Genomic DNA, 20,582 nt, shown 5'->3' with positions numbered 1-20,582 from the left:
AACTATTCATTGCATTAAATAAAGCTTGAGTAGATAACGCAGACCGACCACGTCTGGCCTCGGTTATCAATCATGAGTGGGCCTACAGAACACGGAGCGTAATATGATCAAACCTGAACCTCGTCCTCCCCGCCGGTGTTTGTGTGTAATCTATTGAAGAGGATAATGTGGTGTTTTACCACACCATCGAAGTAAAAGCCTGTCGGTGCTCTGAGCATCACAGCATGTGTAGAAATCCTGTTGGATGAACAACACAACAAGCGAGTCAGATGATTCGATCCGCTGCCTCGCATATGCACAAATAAACAAAACATGAATTTATTGTGCTATTATGTGGTTGCTAGGGATAGGGCATTGCTAGCTGGTTTATATTGTGTTCTAGGTGGTTGCGAGGGTGTGAGTTGTTTTGATCATAATACAATGTGGTTGCAAGGTTAAATAGGCCTTATTCAGACTACACAGCGCCATGACAGATATGAAAGCAGGGTAGCAGTTTTCAATGTAAAAAGCTGTATAAAAAGCTCCTAGGTCACATAATTGTCCACATGTTGTCTGGAGGGTTTTTTTGCCCATTGAAATTTCTTGGAAATATATTTTTGCAGGGTTTCGTCAGCAGAACAATAACACGTAATTTAATGTGTGATTTAAAAACACATTAAATAAGAGTAGGCTACAACCCACTGAAGAGATATCGCCTCGCTTTCATTCCCGTTAAAAATAAAAAATGGCGCTGATACGGATGATAGGCTACTATATTATATCCATTCACACTGCCTCTCGATAGTTGTCTCTTTAATAGTTAGTTTAATAGTTTTTCTAATATAAAACCCGTTATTACACTATTATCACATCTACCTTTTTTCGTCATTTGATACGTCTGGCTTCCGGTCTCTTCTGTTTACAGTTATTTTAGCTGTACAAAACGGTTTAGCCTACTTCCGCGTTGAAAATAAGGTAGGTAGATAAACACCCAAAGCGTTAAGTAAATCATATTAACACACATATTAATAATCCCTTCCGTGTGTGTGTGTGTGTGTGTGTGTCTGTGTGTTGCAGCAGGATTTCGTGGTCTCGTCACAGCACACTAAACCCCGGGATTTTCGCGTGCCGCGGGAGGTGTGTGAGGGGCGTACGGGATTAAATTAGGCACACCGGGGTTTATGGGAACCGTAAAACAGAGCAGTCAGGGATAGTATAACACACAGCTCACCTGAGCGAGTGTCCTTGAGAGATATAGGATTCCATAATCCCTGCGCCTCCCCCGGGAACGCCGGGAAAGCGCCGTGAATTGATGCATCAGGCTTACAGTCCCACTCGCTCACTCCAGTCATGCTATGGATTTGCTGTATGTGCACCTACATGCACACATGGATGACTGACAAGTGAGTAAATAATAGTTATGAGAAGGGGAGGCTAGTCTGCATGTTGGAAAAATTCCCTGGCTTTATGCAACTTCCAAGATAGCCTTTTTCCATGTCAGGCATATTTTCAAAAGTTTTCCATGTGGCTTCAGATCGTTGAAAGACACTCAAGTTTTGTTTGAGGCACAGCTAGGTTACCAAGTTATTAAAATCTTGTTACGTGTAGTTTTGGTTTAGTTTCATGGTGTTTTAGTTTTCCCTGTTCTTGCTTGACAGTTCCCAGTGTGTGCCAGTAATTCCCATTACTGATTAGTTTCACCTGTGTTTCATTTAGCTCACTTTGTTTTCCCTGTGTATATAAGCCCTGAGTTTTCCTAGGTTCCCTGTCCAGTATTGAATATTATGCTAGTTGGTTTCATGTATGCTTAATTTATCTACTTATTCATTCCATATCCTGATCTTCATTCCTTGGATAATACATAGCAGCAGCACATAACGTTCATTATGGAAACTTGTTTCCACCAAAGGGAAAAAACAGTCCTCTCTTTTCTTTTTCTTTTTTTTTTAAACTATTTTCATTGTGGTACAAAATATTTTACATTTACTCTGTCCGGTTTAACATGTTTTTACCTGTTATTTCCCTAAAATCGGTTCTTAAAATGATTTAATGAAGCATGGGTGGTTTATGATGAATTACATAAATATAAAGCAAATGAAAATGTCACACATGAACAATGCTGGATCAGTAGGAGCTATCTACATTTTCTTTATACCATTTATATTGTGGCATCATCTTTTTCACATTTACTGAGTCCCATTAATGCGACGATATGAAAATTTTGCCCGATACTGATAATTCTTTATATTTGAAAGCCAATAATCGATATATTGGCAGATAAATCTAAATAAAAATGTAATATAATATTTGAGAGCCTGATTACAAAATAAAAGTCTCAACATTAAAATCCATGTCCCAAGCACACAATTATAATGTTCTCATTAAAATTTTATAGCCGTAGGACTTGTGACTTGTGGTACACATGTTGAACTGGATTTTCCTTTTTGATTCCAATCATATTTCAAGCGATTCAAAACCATCATAATGTACATAGTGCACATCTGAAGTGTCTCAGCTGATAGAAATAATACATTATTTATTGACATTATTCTTATCGGGTTGATAACGATAACATATATCGGCCGATACTGATATGGTGGCGATATATTGTGCATCCCCACCATTAAACACATTTGACCGTTCAAATGCATTCCTGCAGAATTATGCAGATTTTCCCCTAAATTTGGTGCATAAAAAGCTGGGAATCATTGATACATTTTCTTAAAATGTCTTAAAACATTAATGAAGTGGTAGTTTATGATAAATGAGGGCTCATATCTGTGTAAAAAAAATATATATTTTTTTTAAGGTGCCCTTTAAGTTCATTAACTTTACTATTGACCCTGCGATCTAAAAATGTCAGCATCCTCAACCTCCCCGTGAGGGGAATTTGTCTGTGGTTGGCAAATTTGACTCTTTTTCCCTTTCGATACAGATCTAGCCTTCCCGTTCTCCCCTGGGCGTTGAGGAAACTTTCAGGCTGATTCGTCTGCTGGTGTTTGAAGCCATCGGGCCCTCGTTCCCATCGCCGGGCTTCAAAGACGATCTCGCCACAGATGCACCGTTAACCTGGAGATTTAAACAAGGTCTTTGCAAGTTCTTCTTATATCTAAAACATCTATCAGCATGTGATACATTGCACCAGGGTATTTGTGACCTTTTCTCTGGAGATGAAAGGCCCATCGCACGCTTTCATCTAAAGTAGCTGCGCTCTCAAGATTTGAAGCCACTGTCGCGTCGTATTTCTGAGTCTCCGGACAGGCGAGTGACGTCCTAACATCTCGACTTTAAAGCCAAATGAAAATGTCACTCATAGGAGCAATTGCTGTCCATAACGTTTTCATAAATGTCACTGAAGAGAAAGGAGGGGAAATAATGGAGGATAATTAATGGACTTGGATTAATAATATCCTTTCTGAATTTTATTCACTAGATATTTACATGAGTGGCACTTTCCTGTGCAAAACCCGCTGACATGAAGTCTCTTCTGCTAACCAGGGATACATTTATTTGATCAAAAATACAGTAAAAATAGTGAAATATTATTAGAATTTAAATCTGCAGTTTTCTATGTGAATATACAGTAAAGTGTAATTTATTCCTATGATCAAAGCTGAATTTCCAGCATCATTACTCCAGTCTTCAGTGTCACATGATCCTTCAGAAATCAGTATAATATGATGATCTGATGCTCAAGAAACATTTATGATTATTATCAATGTTGAAAACTGTTGTGATGCTTCATATTTTGGTGGAAACCGCAATACTTTTTTTCAGGATTCTATGATGGAATGGAATAGAGAACGTATATAGAATTATTATTTTTTTAATGGAATGTTCAAAAGAAAATAATTTATTTGAAATAAAAATATTTTATGATATTATATATTATATGTATTATCAAACATATTTTTAAATTTATTTATTTATTATAATAGATTTGTTTATATATATATATATAGTCAGACTTTAAATATAAAGTCAGAATTTCTTCTTTTTTTTAAACACTACAAAATAAAGTATATATTTTTAAACTAATTCAAGCATTATCTGGAAAACTCATTAAAGAATTTCTAAAATAATTAGAGAGTGAATCCGCCATCTTGTGCATGTTCATCAGATGTGGGCTCTCAGAGCAGAGGGTTGACATTTACTTGGACTCTTTGTTTTGACATTGAGGAAAATGTGCAAGAATTTCCATAATGGTCACAAATGTTTCAAAGCTTTCACTCAAAAACCAACGTATTTGTGCTTGGAGTCGATTGTTTTATTTGTGATTTATAACGCAATGAAACATGACAAATTGTGCGACATCATTTTTGGCCAGGCGGTCATACAAATAAATTATGAACATAAGCAAAAACAAGAAAGAACCAAAAAAATATTAATAACGGATTATGTTGTAGTTAATGTGAGCTTTTTTTCTATTTTTGCATAGTTAAATAAAACCTGTAGCTGTAGTTGCCAAATCATATTTTGTCAGATAAATACCTCAAACAAGTTTAGGGGTTTTGTTCTTCCCTTATATTCTAAATATTTTATTTTTCTCATAATTTGATGGTTTAATCAAACTTGTATAGAGTCATTAAAAAGAAACATTAATGCTAACACATCAACAGCTGATGAATACATGTAAAATATACGAATGAAAAAAAATGTTTTCATTAGATGGAAAATTCACTATTCGGGGCTGATTGACTACAGCAGATCTTTTCATTATTACAGGGTTTGTACCTGCTTGAAGTACTTGAATTTGACTTTTTGAAATTGAAGTCCTGGAAAACCCTTGAAAACAGCCATATGTATGAAGAGGTACTTGAAAAGTGCTTGTCTTATTTATATAAGAAAAAAGAAAAAAAACATGAAAACAAACTTTTCACGCAAAATGAACACTGCAGCCTGTCTGATAAACCTTTCTCGATATGAATTATGCCAACATTATAATAAAAAATATTATTTATTGAGCAATTATAGCCATTATAAACGTTGTAGTTAATATATATTATTAAACACTAAGTTGTACCATATATCTGTAAATCAAGTTTTTAAAAATCCTTAAATACTAAAGATATTGTTTGATAAGTGAGATCTCTGATTGTAGTCCTCGAAAACCAAAAAAGTGGTGCTTAAAGTCCTTTAGAATTGTCTTTTACAGTATCTGTACGAATCCTGTTATTAATTTGACCCTTCGCAGGGAGCTTGATTGACAGGTGATCTGACCAATCATACTTCGCCATCCGCCATTTTGTCTGACAAAGCCGTCAGGAGAGTTAGTAGATTAACACTGGAGGATTTGAACTTGAGAGGCGGAGTGTACTGACGTCTCTCCGCGGTTAAAACAACATTCCTTCTGATGTTCATTCATGTTTATTTGATGCTATAAATGAACTAGAAGGAAGAGATGATCGGTTCACGAGCAGCTTTAACTGAGGCGACACAGCGATCTGACAGACACATTAAAGAGCCACAAAACGCTATTTATTGTTTACATTTCTTTTAAAAAAATGACCAAATTTGAAAGGTGAGACTTTGTTTAATATCAAAAGTAAGCTGGTCTGTGTCTGTCAGTGTGTTGTCAGTCTCCTCTCTGCTCCGCGATGTATTTTTCACTGCGTGAGAACATGTGTGTGTGAGAGCGGCGTAGCTTGTCGGACATAGCGACAGTAATAAGGGGGGGCGGGTCTTTGCGAACGGTCAATTAAATCAAGTATATTTACAATCCACCATCATTTGCTATATTGACTTTCCAAGAATCATATATGTATAAATGCAGACGTGCAAGACATCTTGAAACTAAAGGCCGCATTATTTGGTGGAGAGCATGAAATCCGTCAACTTCTTTTCTGAAGTTCATATTAAAATGTGAAAGTCCCTCGTGTAAAAACTCACACTCTCTGATTTATACATCTCACAAAAATGCCCTTCCCTCACATCCCAAGTGGATTTCTATAAATGCCTCATGAATACCACTTTTATTTTTATTTATGGGCCAGGGTTTTATAATTGAATAGTAATTAATACCGTCAGTCGCGAGCCGCGGCTCCGTTCTTTACACGGACGCTTTGAGGTGATGAATGGGGTCCATCTATTACTCTACCTAACAAGGGCCGCTTCCTCGCGACGGCCCTGATTAAAGTATCGCGCTCATTTTCACACGAAAAAAGACCAGCTCTCAATTTAATTTAGAAATTGCCCCCGATAACGTCGGACCGTTCTCCGGCAACCTGACCACTCAGTAAAATAGATCTCTTGTAAGATTCATAATAGATGAAGAAGAATAGAGGCCATTAATAAAACTGATAACTTCATTTAGGCATTGTGAATTCAGGAGCATTTTACCAGAGGGCCCCCATTACTTTTTATTGTATTTAAAGGAGATGTAATTAATGTCCGTGATCAGCGAGACTCCGAAATACCTTGACAGAGCAGGTAATTATGGGTATGAGTGATCTTCTAATATTCACTTCTGCTCGCTTCTGTAATGTTTCTTTTTAATTGCGTCTCGGAATGACATCACGGTAAATAATGTGAGGTTTAAACACTGATGTGTTCAACACGAAAACAAATAACGCCATTAGGAGAGGACGCAGTTACTCCGCAAAACACAAGCACTGCCATTGTCTTTCTACATTCATATATTTTGAAAATACTTTATTAGTGCTTTGATTTACAGTATATATGGTGGGAACACACACACACACACACACACACACACACACACACATATACTGTAAATACACTCTCAAACACTGAGACATACACACACTCTCTCACACACACACACACATATATACTGTAAATACACTCAAACACTGAGACATACACACACACACCCTTACTGTAAATACACTCTCAAACACTGAGACGTACACACACTCTCTCTCTCTCACACACACACACACGCACACACACACACACATATATACTGTAAATACACTCAAACACTGAAACACACACACACACACACACACTTACTGTAAATACACTCTCAAACACTGAGACATACACACACTCTCTCTCTCTCACACACACACACACACATATACTGTAAATACACTCAAACACTGAAACACACACACACACTTACTGTAAATACACTCTCAAACACTGAGACATTATCTCTCTCTCTCTCTCTCTCTCTCTCTCACACACACACACACATATACACACTTAATATAAATACACTCTTAAACACTGAGACATACACACACACACTCTCTCTCTCACACACATACACTTTTATGTGCTTTTGTCATTTTATTAGTTTTTATTTAGTTTTAATTGATTTTTATTTAAGTTTTAGCACTTAATTTAATTAAAAATATATATTTTTAAGGTTTTCATTTAATATTTACATTTTATTTTATTTCAGCTTTATTTCAATTAACAAAAACTTTTGTTTAGTGAACAGCGCTGTTTAAAACCAATCAGTTGACTCTTCTTTTTTTCTTTTTTACATGAAGTTATTATATTCTATCCAAAATAAAGCAGATCTGGCTTGTTGAAATTAGGCTCTGGGTAACACAAAAATACCCCAAATGTATCGTAGAATTCGTTTTTTTTTTTTTTTTTACATAAACGTTCATCCCTACCTGCTGCAGGATTTCTAAACCAGTGGGTCACATGACTTGTACGGCTCAGGTGATTGGTTCTAAATGAAGCAAAGATGGCTGCATACAGTGTAGCTAGTTCAGCTGAGTGGCTGCTTTGGTAACTAGACCCTCTCAGCCAATCAGAATCCTCCTATCACTCCAGAGAAGCACACAAGCAGAAACACACACACATTAACCTGACAGACAAACACTTTCTATGACCACGAAGAGCTGAACGCACATCAAAACACTCAGTGTCTCATTGGCAGGGGGCCATTTTGCATCTATTGTTCTCAACCGTCCTCCAGAACACACACACACACACACACACTCACTCAATATATACTGTGTAATGACAGCATTAGCGCAGGCAGCACGGGCGAACTAAAAGCCACCGCTTGTCTTTCCGTTTCCAGCTCGTCTCTGCTGATTATTTTGCAGTTTGTTTCCCTGCTTGAGCTTCTGAAGTGAGGTGTGTGTGTGTGTGTGTGTGTGTGTGTGTGTGTGTGTGTGTGTGTGTGTGTGTGTGTGTGTGTGTGTGTGTGTGTGTGTGTGTGTGTGTGTGTGTGTGTGAGCGAGCCACCGAGACAATGAACACCTTATGTTCTGCTCCACCTGTTCAGTGACAGGCAGCCGAGCAGGTGTGTGTGTGTGTGTGTGTGTGTGTGTGTGTGTGTGTGCGTGCGTGTGTGTGTGTGTGTGCGTGCGTGTGTGTGTGCGTGTGTGTGTGGTAGTAAACATGCGGAGCGGCTCCCAGGTGACAACACACTGACACACATACACAAACACACAGGCACACACACACACACACACGGCATACTTTTAACATCTCAATTTAACCTCCTTTATGCACAAACTGGAGCATGTTGAAATGAGGGCCTATACTGTCCGTTCTGTGGTTTAGATGTGAGTGTGACATTGGTGGAGTATACACACACCACACACACACACACACACACACACACACGCACACACACACAGTACACTACTTCCGTTTGAATTTAAAAACAGAAAATAAAGGAATGCGCATTCAATTTATCAAAAATTACAGTAAAGACATTTATAATGTTACAAAAGATTCTATTTCAAATAAATGCTGTTCTTTTGAACTTTATATTTTTCAAAGAATCCTGAAAAATAAAATGCATCCACAAATATATTTTCAACATTGATAATAATCAGAAATGTTTCTTCATATTACACTGATTTCTGAAGGATCATGTGACTCTGAAGACTGGAGTAATGATGATTTGATCACAGGAATAAATTACACTTTACTAGATATTCACATAGAAAATAGTTATTTTACATTGCAATAATAATGTTATTTTTATTTTCTCCAGTAAATGTATCTTGATTTAAGAATGTTGAGAGATTTGTACAGTAAAACAAGAACAGAAACATAGTTTCACTAACTTGCCCACCCTTACAAAAAATAAATATACTTAAAGTTTACTTCAAAATATATTTGAACCTTACTTGATGTATTAATTATACTAATATAATGTCCTAGTACTTGTAAGTGTGCTATTTGGTACAATATTGGCCTACTTTTTAGTGTATAAAAGTATACTTTTAACAGTAGTACACCTTGAGCACACAACTAGTTTACAACTATGTTTTTCTTTTTTTGTACTGCAACTACTGCAAGTGAACTACAGGTATACTGATAGTTTATTAATCAAATACTTGTACCACATGTTTTTTTAGTTTATGAAAGTAAGTACACTGAAGTATACTCTCAGTAACTAGTATAGTTTTATACAAGTTTTCTTTATGTGAACATCATTTTTTTTTAAGTTTTTTTGCACTTTAAGTATACTCCTATGTTTCTATTTAGGTATTAATTTTTATACTTCAAATTCAAATATAACTAACTCTTTTTTTTAAAGTCCAACTGTAGTCAAATTTTTGATCCCTTAAAACTCATCTTTGATCACCAAAATGACATATTTAAACGTTTTTTTCCTTGAACAAAATGTGTCCATGCCTTAAAATATCTTGAATGTAACTCGACACCCTTGCCTCATTTAGTATACGCGGTTCTATGAATATGCAAATGAGCCCCGCCTCCACTCACTCACTCGCTCAGAGATCCACTGGTTGACGATCACACGTTGATCTGATTGGTTACAAGGTAGTGTGTGACGTCAGAAACACCAGCGATTTCAAAGCGTGTTTTTGAGACTGTCTTTGGTTCACTGCAGTTTTAAGCAGAAAATACTCAGCAATGCTGTCGACTTATGAACTTACACATGGTGTGTCTTAAAGCAGATTAAAAACTCCACATAGACACACAAACAACATTAAAAGCTGGATTTACACCACTTTAATTATACTTCTAAATACATCTCGGTCAAAATATTGAGAACAAGTAAAGACTTTTCTGTCAGTACATGTTAAGTAGGCTTAAGTTAAGTGTAATTTTTGAGAAGTACATAAAAAGTATAGACTGAAAGTACACTGTAAAATAAATTGTTGGTTTAACTTAAAAAAGCAAGTTCCATTGTTGCCTTACATTTTTAATTACAACAAACTCAAAATTGTGAGTTAATACAATGAAGAAGAATAGTTTAATAAACAGAAACTCTTAAAAGTATGTTATCTTCACGCATTACGGTAGGAATCAAAGTTGATTTGACAAAAGATAAAAAGTTGTGATAACAAATTTTACAGTGACTCCAATTTAAAAGAAGTTTACTAATAGCCAGAGGTGGACAGTAACAAAGTACATTTACTTAAGTACACTTTTTGAGTATTTGTACTTTACTTGAGTATTATTTTTTCTGGAAACTTTTACTTTAACTTCACTACATTTGAAAGACAAATATCGTACTTTTTACTTAACTGCATTTCTGTCAAGGTCCTTGTGTAGAGAGTAGTGACGTCAGGGATGATTTGGGTTGGAAATGAAAGTCTGGTTGACGTCAGAACTCGACTGATGTTGGTTTCTGACGTAAACCGATTTTAAACCACAATACAACATCTGTACAACGTTGGAGATTAACGTCAATCTGAAATTGGATTCTAACATCAACCTGATTTTAATTTTCAACATTGGGTTTGGTCTTCTATATGCAAATTTGGTCTTCTATATGCGAATTTTGTCATTGTTTTGGAGCACACTAGCTTATAGATAACAAGGCTAACATATTCATACTAAAACCCAAACAACTGGGAACAGCCATTGGGTGTACGAAACCATTGTGGACGTTATTGAGTGACTTATTCAATCCCACGACTGGAACGACTGTTATAGAAATAAATGTGATATTGATAGGCAGGCATAGATTTAGAGGCATAATGCTGTAAATTGGTTATTACATGCAACAATAATAAAACAATGAATTGGCATTTACTTTTATACTTAAGTACTTTTAAAAATGAGTACTTCTGTGCTTTTACTTAAGTAAAAATCTGTCTTTACAACTTTTACTTGTAACGGAGTAATATTTGACCAGTAGTATCTGTACTTTTACTCAAGTAAGGAAGTTGTGTACTTTGTCCACCCCTGCGCACACTTTTTGCACACTTAACTTTGTGCAAGGGCAACTTAAGTAGCAGGTTTAAAAGTGAAACTGACCGTAGACGGTTCCTGCCAATGCAAAGCATACTTGCATTGCTTTATGAATTCTGATGCACGGACTTGAGTTCACGGCTGGGGCTCAAGATAATTTTCTCCCGCTTTTGAAAGTATTACAGATTCTGTGGATTTTCATCTTTCAATTGTTCAATCTCCAACGCCGCAGGAAGAAAGCCTTCCTGATTAAAATCGCAGTCAGTGTGTTGTTTGACGGCTTTTCACTGTAATTTTATGACGTGACCCCTCCTGCTAAGTGAGCTATTAGCGCCTAACTGTCCATTTAATACACATAACCAGCGCAGCAGCTCACAGAAAGCTTCATTAAGAAAGCATGTTTGGGTTAGCAAAAACACTACGCAGATATAAAGAGAGAAGTAATTACTGGAAATTAGCTGAACATCTGCTTGTGGTTTTGGGTTACCCTGAGATTAATTAAATGAAATATGGATATTTCTGGTGTGTGTGTTTTCATCGGGCGGTGTGGCCACATTGAGATGCTGAGATCAAATGAGATTTTGAAGCTCTCGCTGTTTTGGAGAATCGTCTCACAACGAAGCCACAGATTTAACGACTGCACTCAAGATTTGTGATGAAATTGGGTTTTAAACGTGCAAAGGTAAGCTGGGGGTTTTAACCCTTATGTGCGTTGGGGCTGTTTTCAGCCACTATGGGGTATTTTTGAGTCTTATTTTGGCCATAACTTTTTCCGTGTTTCAGCAAATGGAATGATTTTTGGTGACAAAGCTTATTTTTACACATATTTTAGGAAAATGCTTTGAAAATTTTCAAAAACTTAACAGTACACTCTGGGCAAATTCACTACCCTTTCGTTATGTTCGTGGCTGAAAACAGCCACTACTTTAAACTGCTGTAAAAATTGATCAGATAAATATTTTTTTGCCATTTTTTTTTTCATAAATCCATTAATCAACATCAGTCCTGTTCAAAACTACTAAATGTTTTTAAAAAAATCAAGATTTTAACTCTTTAATTGCCAAATTCATAAATTATGACACTGATTTGGGAGGGGAAAAAACACAAAATTACTTATTTTCAATATAAAATGTGATTGTGGACTGGATTTTTTTTTACCTTTTATCACAGTCTTGGACATGTCAAAGATTAGAAACAACATTGGTTTTGATGCATTGTTAGTTTTTGTGCAGCATCAGATTTTAACTTTTTCTCCCTCATTTACTGTTCGTGGCTGTTTTTGCCCCATTGACTTCCATTATAACCACATTTTTTGATTGCAAAGCCATGACACCATAAAATCATGCATTTTTGATTGTTGGTGGTTTTCCCTGTTGGGAAGAGGTAAAATTTGTAATTTTTACTGTTGATAACCAGGTGGCACCATTAACCCTTTAGATAGGCCTGTGCAAAAAAAAGCTTAGTTTCTGGCTTTTACATGGAGTTATATGGAGTATAATAGCATAATAAAGTGTGTGTGTGTGTGTGTGTGTGTGTGTGTGTGTGTGTGAGAGAGAGAACTCACCTTGATGCGTCTGAGAAAATCAAAATATGCACCTCAGCTCTCAGAACTACATGGAGTAAACAAAAACAAAGTAAGTGTATTTATGCATCTGCCTTTTGATAATGAGAAATGCAGACTAAACAAAAACAAAGCAAGTGGATTTGAACACTTGCATGCAAGCCTGCTGGTCATTTGATGGTGAGAAGAGCAGGCAACATGAGAAAGGGCTTGACTTGTAGTGAAGTTTTAGAGATGATCATGCAGCCCGACCCCTCCAGCGAGCGGCAGGATGTATTGTCTTCTCCCTCTGACACCACAGACTCAGGAGAGGCAGATCCTGATTTGGATGTGGCACCCTCATCATCCTCTCTAGCTTCCACTGAAGGCGAGGAGGATTCGGAGGATCCTGGGTCTGGGTGGATTGGGAGAAACGGCGAAGTGTGGTTTTCCACCAACGCGGAGACAACTCCCTTTCTTCAGCCTGCCAGAGGCGTGACTCCAGGGCCGACGAGATGATTGACCTCATTGTCAGCATGACCAACCTCCAAAACGCAGAGCTCTGGTGATTTCTTGAATCTTGAGAGGGACATGGTGGCTCTAAAAATCGCACGACCACTGTGATCATCCCACAGGCAACGTGTGGACTCCCCTCTGGACCTGTAGACGCCGGCCAAAATCAGTAGCCCCATGTATGCACGGAGATCTGTGGAGTCCACCCCGGTCCAGTTTCTCATTGTGCGGCGCCCGTAAAAAACAGATTGAACACAGAATCGATGTTATGGACCCTTGCGATGGCATAGCGCGTCGGCCATGAAGTCACGCCTCTGGCAGGCTGAAGAAAGGGAGTTGTCTCCGCGTTGGTGGAAAACCACACTTCGCCGTTTCTCCCAATCCACCCAGACCCAGGATCCTCCGAATCCTCCTCGCCTTCAGTGGAAGCTAGAGAGGATGATGAGGGTGCCACATCCAAATCAGGATCTGCCTCTCCTGAGTCTGTGGTGTCAGAGGGAGAAGACAATACATCCTGCCGCTCGCTGGAGGGGTCCGGCTGCATGATCATCTCTAAAACTTCACTACAAGTCAAGCCCTTTCTCATGTTGCCTGCTCTTCTCACCATCAAATGACCAGCAGGCTTGCATGCAAGTGTTCAAATCCACTTGCTTTGTTTTTGTTTAGTCTGCATTTCTCACCATCAAAAGGCAGCAGATGCATAAATACACTTACTTTGTTTTTGTTTACTCCATGTAGTTCTGAGAGCTGAGGTGCATATTTTGATTTTCTCAGACGCATCAAGATGAGTTCTCTCTCTCTCTCTCACACACACACACACACACACACACACACACACACACACACACACACACACACACACACACACACACACACACACACTTTATTATGCTATTATACTCCATATAACTCCATGTAAAAGCCAGAAACTAAGCTTTTTTTTGCACAGGCCTATCTAAAGGGTTAATGGTGCCACCTGGTTATCAACAGTAAAAATTACAAATTTTACCTCTTCCCAACAGGGAAAACCACCAACAATCAAAAATGCATGATTTTATGGTGTCATGGCTTTGCAATCAAAAAATGTGGTTATAATGGAAGTCAATGGGGCAAAAACAGCCACGAACAGTAAATGAGGGAGAAAAAGTAAAAATCTGATGCTGCACAAAAACTAACAATGCATCAAAACCAATGTTGTTTCTAATCTTTGACATGTCCAAGACTGTGATAAAAGGTAAAAAAAAATCCAGTCCACAATCACATTTTATATTGAAAATAAGTAATTTTGTGTTTTTTCCCCTCCCAAATCAGTGACATAATTTATGAATTTGGCAATTAAAGAGTTAAAATCTTGATTTTTTTTAAAACATTTAGTAGTTTTGAACAGGACTGATGTTGATTAATAGATTTATGCAAAAAAAATGGCAAAAAAATATTTATCTGATCAATTTTTACAGCAGTTTAAAGTAGTGGCTGTTTTCAGCCACGAACATAACGAAAGGATGGGAATTTGAACAATGCACAAGGGTTAAATTAACCAGGAAACACAATATAAACCACAAGTACAGTAGTGGACATAAATGTTGTGTGTTTTTAATGACGCTACAACCATCAAAATATTTTGTTGCACAGGTATGTCTGTGGGAATAGCCAACAATACATTGTATGGGTCAAAATTTGATGGCAAAAATCATTAGGATATTAAGTAAAGATCATGTTCCATGAAGATATTTAGTAAATTTTCTACCGTAAATATATAAAACATGTATTTTTGTGAGTGAATGCAGCACAATCGTGAACATAAATGCACAACTTTAATGTTTCGATTTTTTTGCACCCTCAGATTCTAGATTTTCAAAAGTTGCATCTCGGCCAAATATTGTCATATATCATAATAAACCATACTTCAATGGAAAGCTCATTTATTATGTTATGTATAAATCTCAATTTAAAAAAATTGACCCATGTGACTGGTTTTGTGGTCCAGGGTCACATTTGTTTAAATAATTATTTGTCCCGGATTAAGTCGAGCCCTGAATTAAGTTTATTTTTCTTGCATCGCCAAATATGTTTTGTGATATTTTCCTTTTCAAGTAAATGCAATATAAACAACAAGTACAGTAGTGGACATAAATGTTGTTTGTTTTTAATGACAACCATCAAAATATTTTGTCGGGTATATCTGTGGCAATAGCCAACTATACATTGTATTGGTCAAAATTATCAATTTTTCTTTAATGCCAAAAATCATGAGGATATTAAGATCATGTTCCATGAAGATATTTAGTAAATGTCCTACCGTAAATATATATAACATGTATTTTTGTGAGTGAATGCAGCACAATCGTGAACATAAATGCACAACTTTAAAGGAGATTTTCTCAATGTTTACATTTTTTTGCTCCTCAGATTCCAGATTTTCAATAGTTGTGTCTCGACCAAATATTGTCCTATCCTAACAAACCACACATCAATGGAGAGATTATTTATTCAGCTTTCAGATGATGTATACATCTCAATTTCCCAAAATTGACCAATGTGACTGGTTTTGTGGTCCAGAGTCACAAATATGAGACAAAAGATGGTTTGTTCTGGAGCTACTGGTCCAGGGTCACATTTGTTTAAATAATTATTTGTCCCGGGTTAAGTCGAGCCCTGAATTAAGTTTATTTTTCTTGCATCGCCAAATATGTTTTCTGATGAACCAAGTAATTTTCCTTTTCAAGTAAATGCATTTTGATTTGAAGAATTTGTGGATATTTGTAATGGAAAATAAGCAGGTGTTTTTCCTGCACGCATTCTGCAATGATTCTCATTCATCTCTTCATATCTCGTCAGCATGAACCCTTAGAAACCAGAAAGATGCGTTTGCTCTTTGGAAACAGAATTGCATCCCTCACCCCGGTGTCAGTTGTCTCTTTTTCTTTGTGTCATCTGTGCAAAAGTCTACCAGTTGTCATGGCATTGTGTTTCAAGTGTCTATCATCCATTCCTCTTGAGAGAGTGTGCGGCGTTCCCGACAGTTCTGGCCGGAGAATATACAGTTATAAACACTGTGACATTTCCATAATAAGCTGTACGGTAATGACTGGCTAAACTATAAGAGGAGCTTGTGATGCGAGTTGGAAATGAGAGGCAAAGTGCACGCGTTTTGAAATAAAGGCATGTGGCGCTTCTGAGGCAGAGAGAGATGGAGGAGGTGGAGCTCTTTTCCATCATCCCTGATAATAAGCAGGGAGGTTGGCCCAGCGGTGGGGCTGTCACACACACACACACACACACACACACACACACACACAGGTCCCAGTGGCGCTGATGGAGCCATCAGCTGCTGGCGTGACAGGTGCCCCCTCGTCCCCGCGCAGAGGTGATCATTTTCTGCCGCTGCATAATGGACCATTGTTCCACACACACACACACACACACACCCCCTTCTGTTGTTACGCTCACACACTCTCTTTGTCTCTTGCTGCCTTTAAAGGAGAACTCCAGCGCAAAATGAACCTTTGGTCTAATTACACATTGTTACCTAGTCAACCGTTATCTGAGATTTGTTTTCATGATTATCGAATGTAAATAGTTTTATCTCTAAAAACAGTTTAGCCTATAACGCTAGTATAACGCTAGTATATGGGGCATGGAGTAATGACAAATAAAAATCGCTTGTTAATACCACTAACAAGGCTCAAAATAGCCCCACATTAACATGGCAGCATAATGAGGGTCCCTACCTTCAAACCGAAGCATTGAGAACTGTGTAAGTGTCCAGACAGTTTAATAAGAAGATATTTTATACATAGTCAACTTCGCGTATACCGGCAGAAGCCATCTTTGAAAAACAGACTCTACCAGTCGATGTACGAACGCCGATCCAACTGGTGAGATGTGAACGAGACCATATGAGATTCTATATGCGTTCGTACATCGACTGATAGAGACTGTTTTTCAAAGATGGCTTCTGCCGGTATACGCGAAGTTGACTATGTATAAAATATCTTCTTATTAAACTGTCTGGACACTGACACAGTTCTCAATGCTTCGGTTTGCATGTAGGGACCCTCATTATGCTACCGTGTTAGTGTGGGGCGATTTTCAGCCTCGTTAGTGGTATTAACAAGCGATTTTTATTTGTCATTACTCAATGCCCTATATACTAGCATTATACTAGCGTTATAGGCTAAACTGTTTTTATATATTTACATTCGATAATCATGAAAACAAATCTCAGATAACGATTGACTAGGTAACAATGTGTAATTAGACCAAAGGTTCATTTTGCGTTGGAGTTCTCCTTTAAGTCGCGTCTGAATTATTGTATTTGCGAGCGCACATTAGCGCCACCAAAATAACATACAGTCAAACCAAAAATTATTCAGACAGACACTACTTTTTTTTTTTACTAGTATGTGCAGGACACTATAGTTCATTTATGTAAGTGAGGATAGCAAAATAAAGTAAACTGTGACATATACCCATTATAACCAAAAATTAATACAGTGACTACCAGTAAAATGTATACAAATTTGGGAGTTAAATGATTCGGACACTTTGAGCTGGTCATGTTCTGCTGAAGTGTTTTGTCTTTAATTGCTAATGCTCTTTTTACACACACACTGAACACAATGAAGCATTGCTTGGTCACTGGTTGAGCTAAACTGGTATTATCTAATTGTGTAGTTAAATTTACCAGCTGACAGATATTCAACATAATTCATGTGTGAGACAGTCTAACAGAAGTGTGTGTGTGTGTGTGTGTGTGTGTGTGTGTGTGTGTGTGTGTGTGTGTGTGTGTGTGTGTGTGTGTGTGTGTGTGTGTGTGTGTGTGTGTGTGTGTGTGTGTGTGTGTGTGTGTGTGTGTGTGTGTGTGTGTGTGTGTGTGTGTGTGTGTGTGTGTGTGTGTGTGTGTGTGTGTGTGTGTGTGTGTGTGTGACAGTCTAACAGAAGGATGGACAAAACCTGTCAAATATCAACTGAGTTCTGCTCATATTTTATTACCGTTTTCTAAACTATAGCGAATGTGAGAAATGTTGAAAGTGTCTGAATACATTTTGGTTTGATTGAAACTTGAGATATTTACCGCATTCAAGTGCAACTCTACTTATGAATTGGAGTTTTCCATTAGCATTCTCACTCGTCTCGATGGCGCTTGCTTGACTGGCGTCTCGATCATTCCCGAGGTCGTGAGTAAGTATAGTGGCCAAAAGTAATGTCTAGGAAAATTGACGACATCATCCTTTATTCAGATATTATTAAAAATGTGTCAATTTTGTAAGTATATTGCGCAGTTGTGTTTGGAGTCGCTTTTTATTTGTGATGAAACCTAACATTGTGCGACATCATTTTTGGCCAGAAGAAATTATGAACACATGCAAAAACAAGAAAGAACCAACGAAATATTAATAACTGATTATGTTGTAGTCAATGTTTGATTTTTGTTTTTCTATGCTTATTTTTTTGCATAGTAAAATAAAACCTGTAGCTGTTTACCTTTTTTTAAGGGATGCAATGTTATGAAAATTTTGGCTGATATGATAACCGATAATTTATGTTTGAAAGCCGATAACCGATATATTAGCCAATAAATCTAAATGTAGATTTTTTTTATATATCATTTTTGAGGGCCTGATTACAAAAACAAGTCTCGCCATTAAAATCCATGTCCCAAACACACAATTATGATGTTCTCATTATAATGTTATGTAGCTGATATGATGCACATGTTGCACTGAACTGTGTTTTCCTGTTTTGAAGTGATTCTTATCATATTTCAAGCAATTTAAAACCATCATGTTGAACAGTGCGCATCTGAAGAGTCTCAGCTGAAGGAAATAATACATTATTTATCGGCTTTAAGATATCGGCCAAATGTAATTTATATAAAAATTGTGTGTGTGTATATATAACACTATATATATATAGTATATATAGAGACAACAAATGGGCAAGGAATTAATACATATATATATTTTTATTGTACTGTGTAAATAAACTACATTCTCACGTAATCTCGCTTTACTAAGTCTCGTGTTACAGAACATAAAACCCACCAAACCCGTTTCACTTGCTGCCTTCAGTCATCTCGTTCTAATGTGCAACGAATTTGCATTTTGTTGCATATATAGCTCTAACATACAGAAAAATATTCATTAATATTTAAAGTCGGCATGTAGCGGAAGTTGCGCTAGTCTTTTCTTCCCTATTGTGACGTATATCCAGTGAAATTGCTTCTCAAACAAGAACAAATGTGGGCGGGGCTTGATTGTGTCTGTTGGGAATTGATTGGATGGTTGTGGTTTGCTATTGGTGGATATCATGTGAGTGACAGGTTGCCCCGCCCACATCATCAGAGAAGAGATATTCTCTATACATTATATATAATTCTATATATTATATATAATATTCCATAAAAAAAAATATTTCATGATGACTTTAATATTACTATCATACATCACATTGTGATCACGAATCCTGACGTGAAGGCAGCATTAGCCGGCGTCTCTTATCACCTTGTTTCTCAAGCAGCCGCTCCGCTACACCGTCTGAAGATGTTCGCTAGCGTAATGCTAAACATAAAGCACAGGTGACGCTGGAACACTGCAGGATTCCTCCGGCTCGCAGCCGTGTCAGATATCAGCAGTCGGGTGAATAGATGAAGCAGTGTGTGGGGGTGTGAAGGTGCTCTGGATGAGAGGAGACGGGCGGGATGAAGGCGATGTGATGGTCCGGGTGAGACTGACGCGTCCCTGGGGAAAGGCGGATCACAGGGAGTCCACAGGGGACCGGATCTGGAGATGTGTCAGGATTCAGGCGCCTGCTCCGAACCCTTCATCAGGGTTTCTGTGCCACAGTCCTCCATCATCTCCGAGAGCTCGACTCCAACATCCGTCTGCATGTTCTCTCCCTTTAATTTATCTGTAATATAGTTTAATGTTATCTAACAGAAAAGAAATGTTAGTTGGAAAAACTTAAAAAACGTGCGTAGGATAATTTCAATGGCAGAGACTCAAGTCAAAGACCAACACTGATGCACAAAAACAGACGTCAAGGAATTAATACATTTAAAAAATATATATATATATACAAATGTATATTTTGACAAAAGTCTATAACAAATTGACAAAACTAAAATGACTCAAAATGATGGTGATTATTTTATTGTATTTCAGGGAGTAAGCTAATTGCAATATATATATATAATATATTAGTGCTGGGCAAAGATTAATCATTAATCATCCAAAATAAAAGTTTGTTTACATAATATATGTGTGTACTGTGTATAATTATTTTGTATATATAAATACACTCATGCATGAATATATTTAAGGAAAATGTATTATATATATATAATATGTATATTTATATATAATGTAATGTATTTATAAATATATATACAGTGTATATGCAAATATTTCTTAAATATATACATGCATATGTGTGTATT

General features: G+C 37.1%; 1 long non-coding RNA gene across 1 annotated transcript in view; it reads left to right on the top strand.

Moving 5' to 3' along the window:
* Positions 1-794: 794 nt before the first annotated feature.
* The window catches only part of LOC306991867, a 21,914-nt gene continuing 2,126 nt past the window's right edge, over positions 795-20,582 (top strand). The window contains exons 1-3 of the long non-coding RNA XR_013796177.1: positions 795-954; positions 1,057-1,382; positions 2,915-3,065. This is a non-coding gene — a long non-coding RNA (uncharacterized lncRNA). The remainder of the gene's footprint in view (positions 955-1,056; positions 1,383-2,914; positions 3,066-20,582) is intronic.

The sequence above is a fragment of the Phoxinus phoxinus genome, assembly GCF_949152265.1.
Source record: "Phoxinus phoxinus genome assembly, chromosome: 23".
NCBI classification, from domain to species: Eukaryota; Metazoa; Chordata; class Actinopteri; order Cypriniformes; family Leuciscidae; genus Phoxinus; species Phoxinus phoxinus.
Note: the sequence above shows the minus strand (reverse complement) of the source record. Positions and strands in the feature narration are given on the sequence as shown.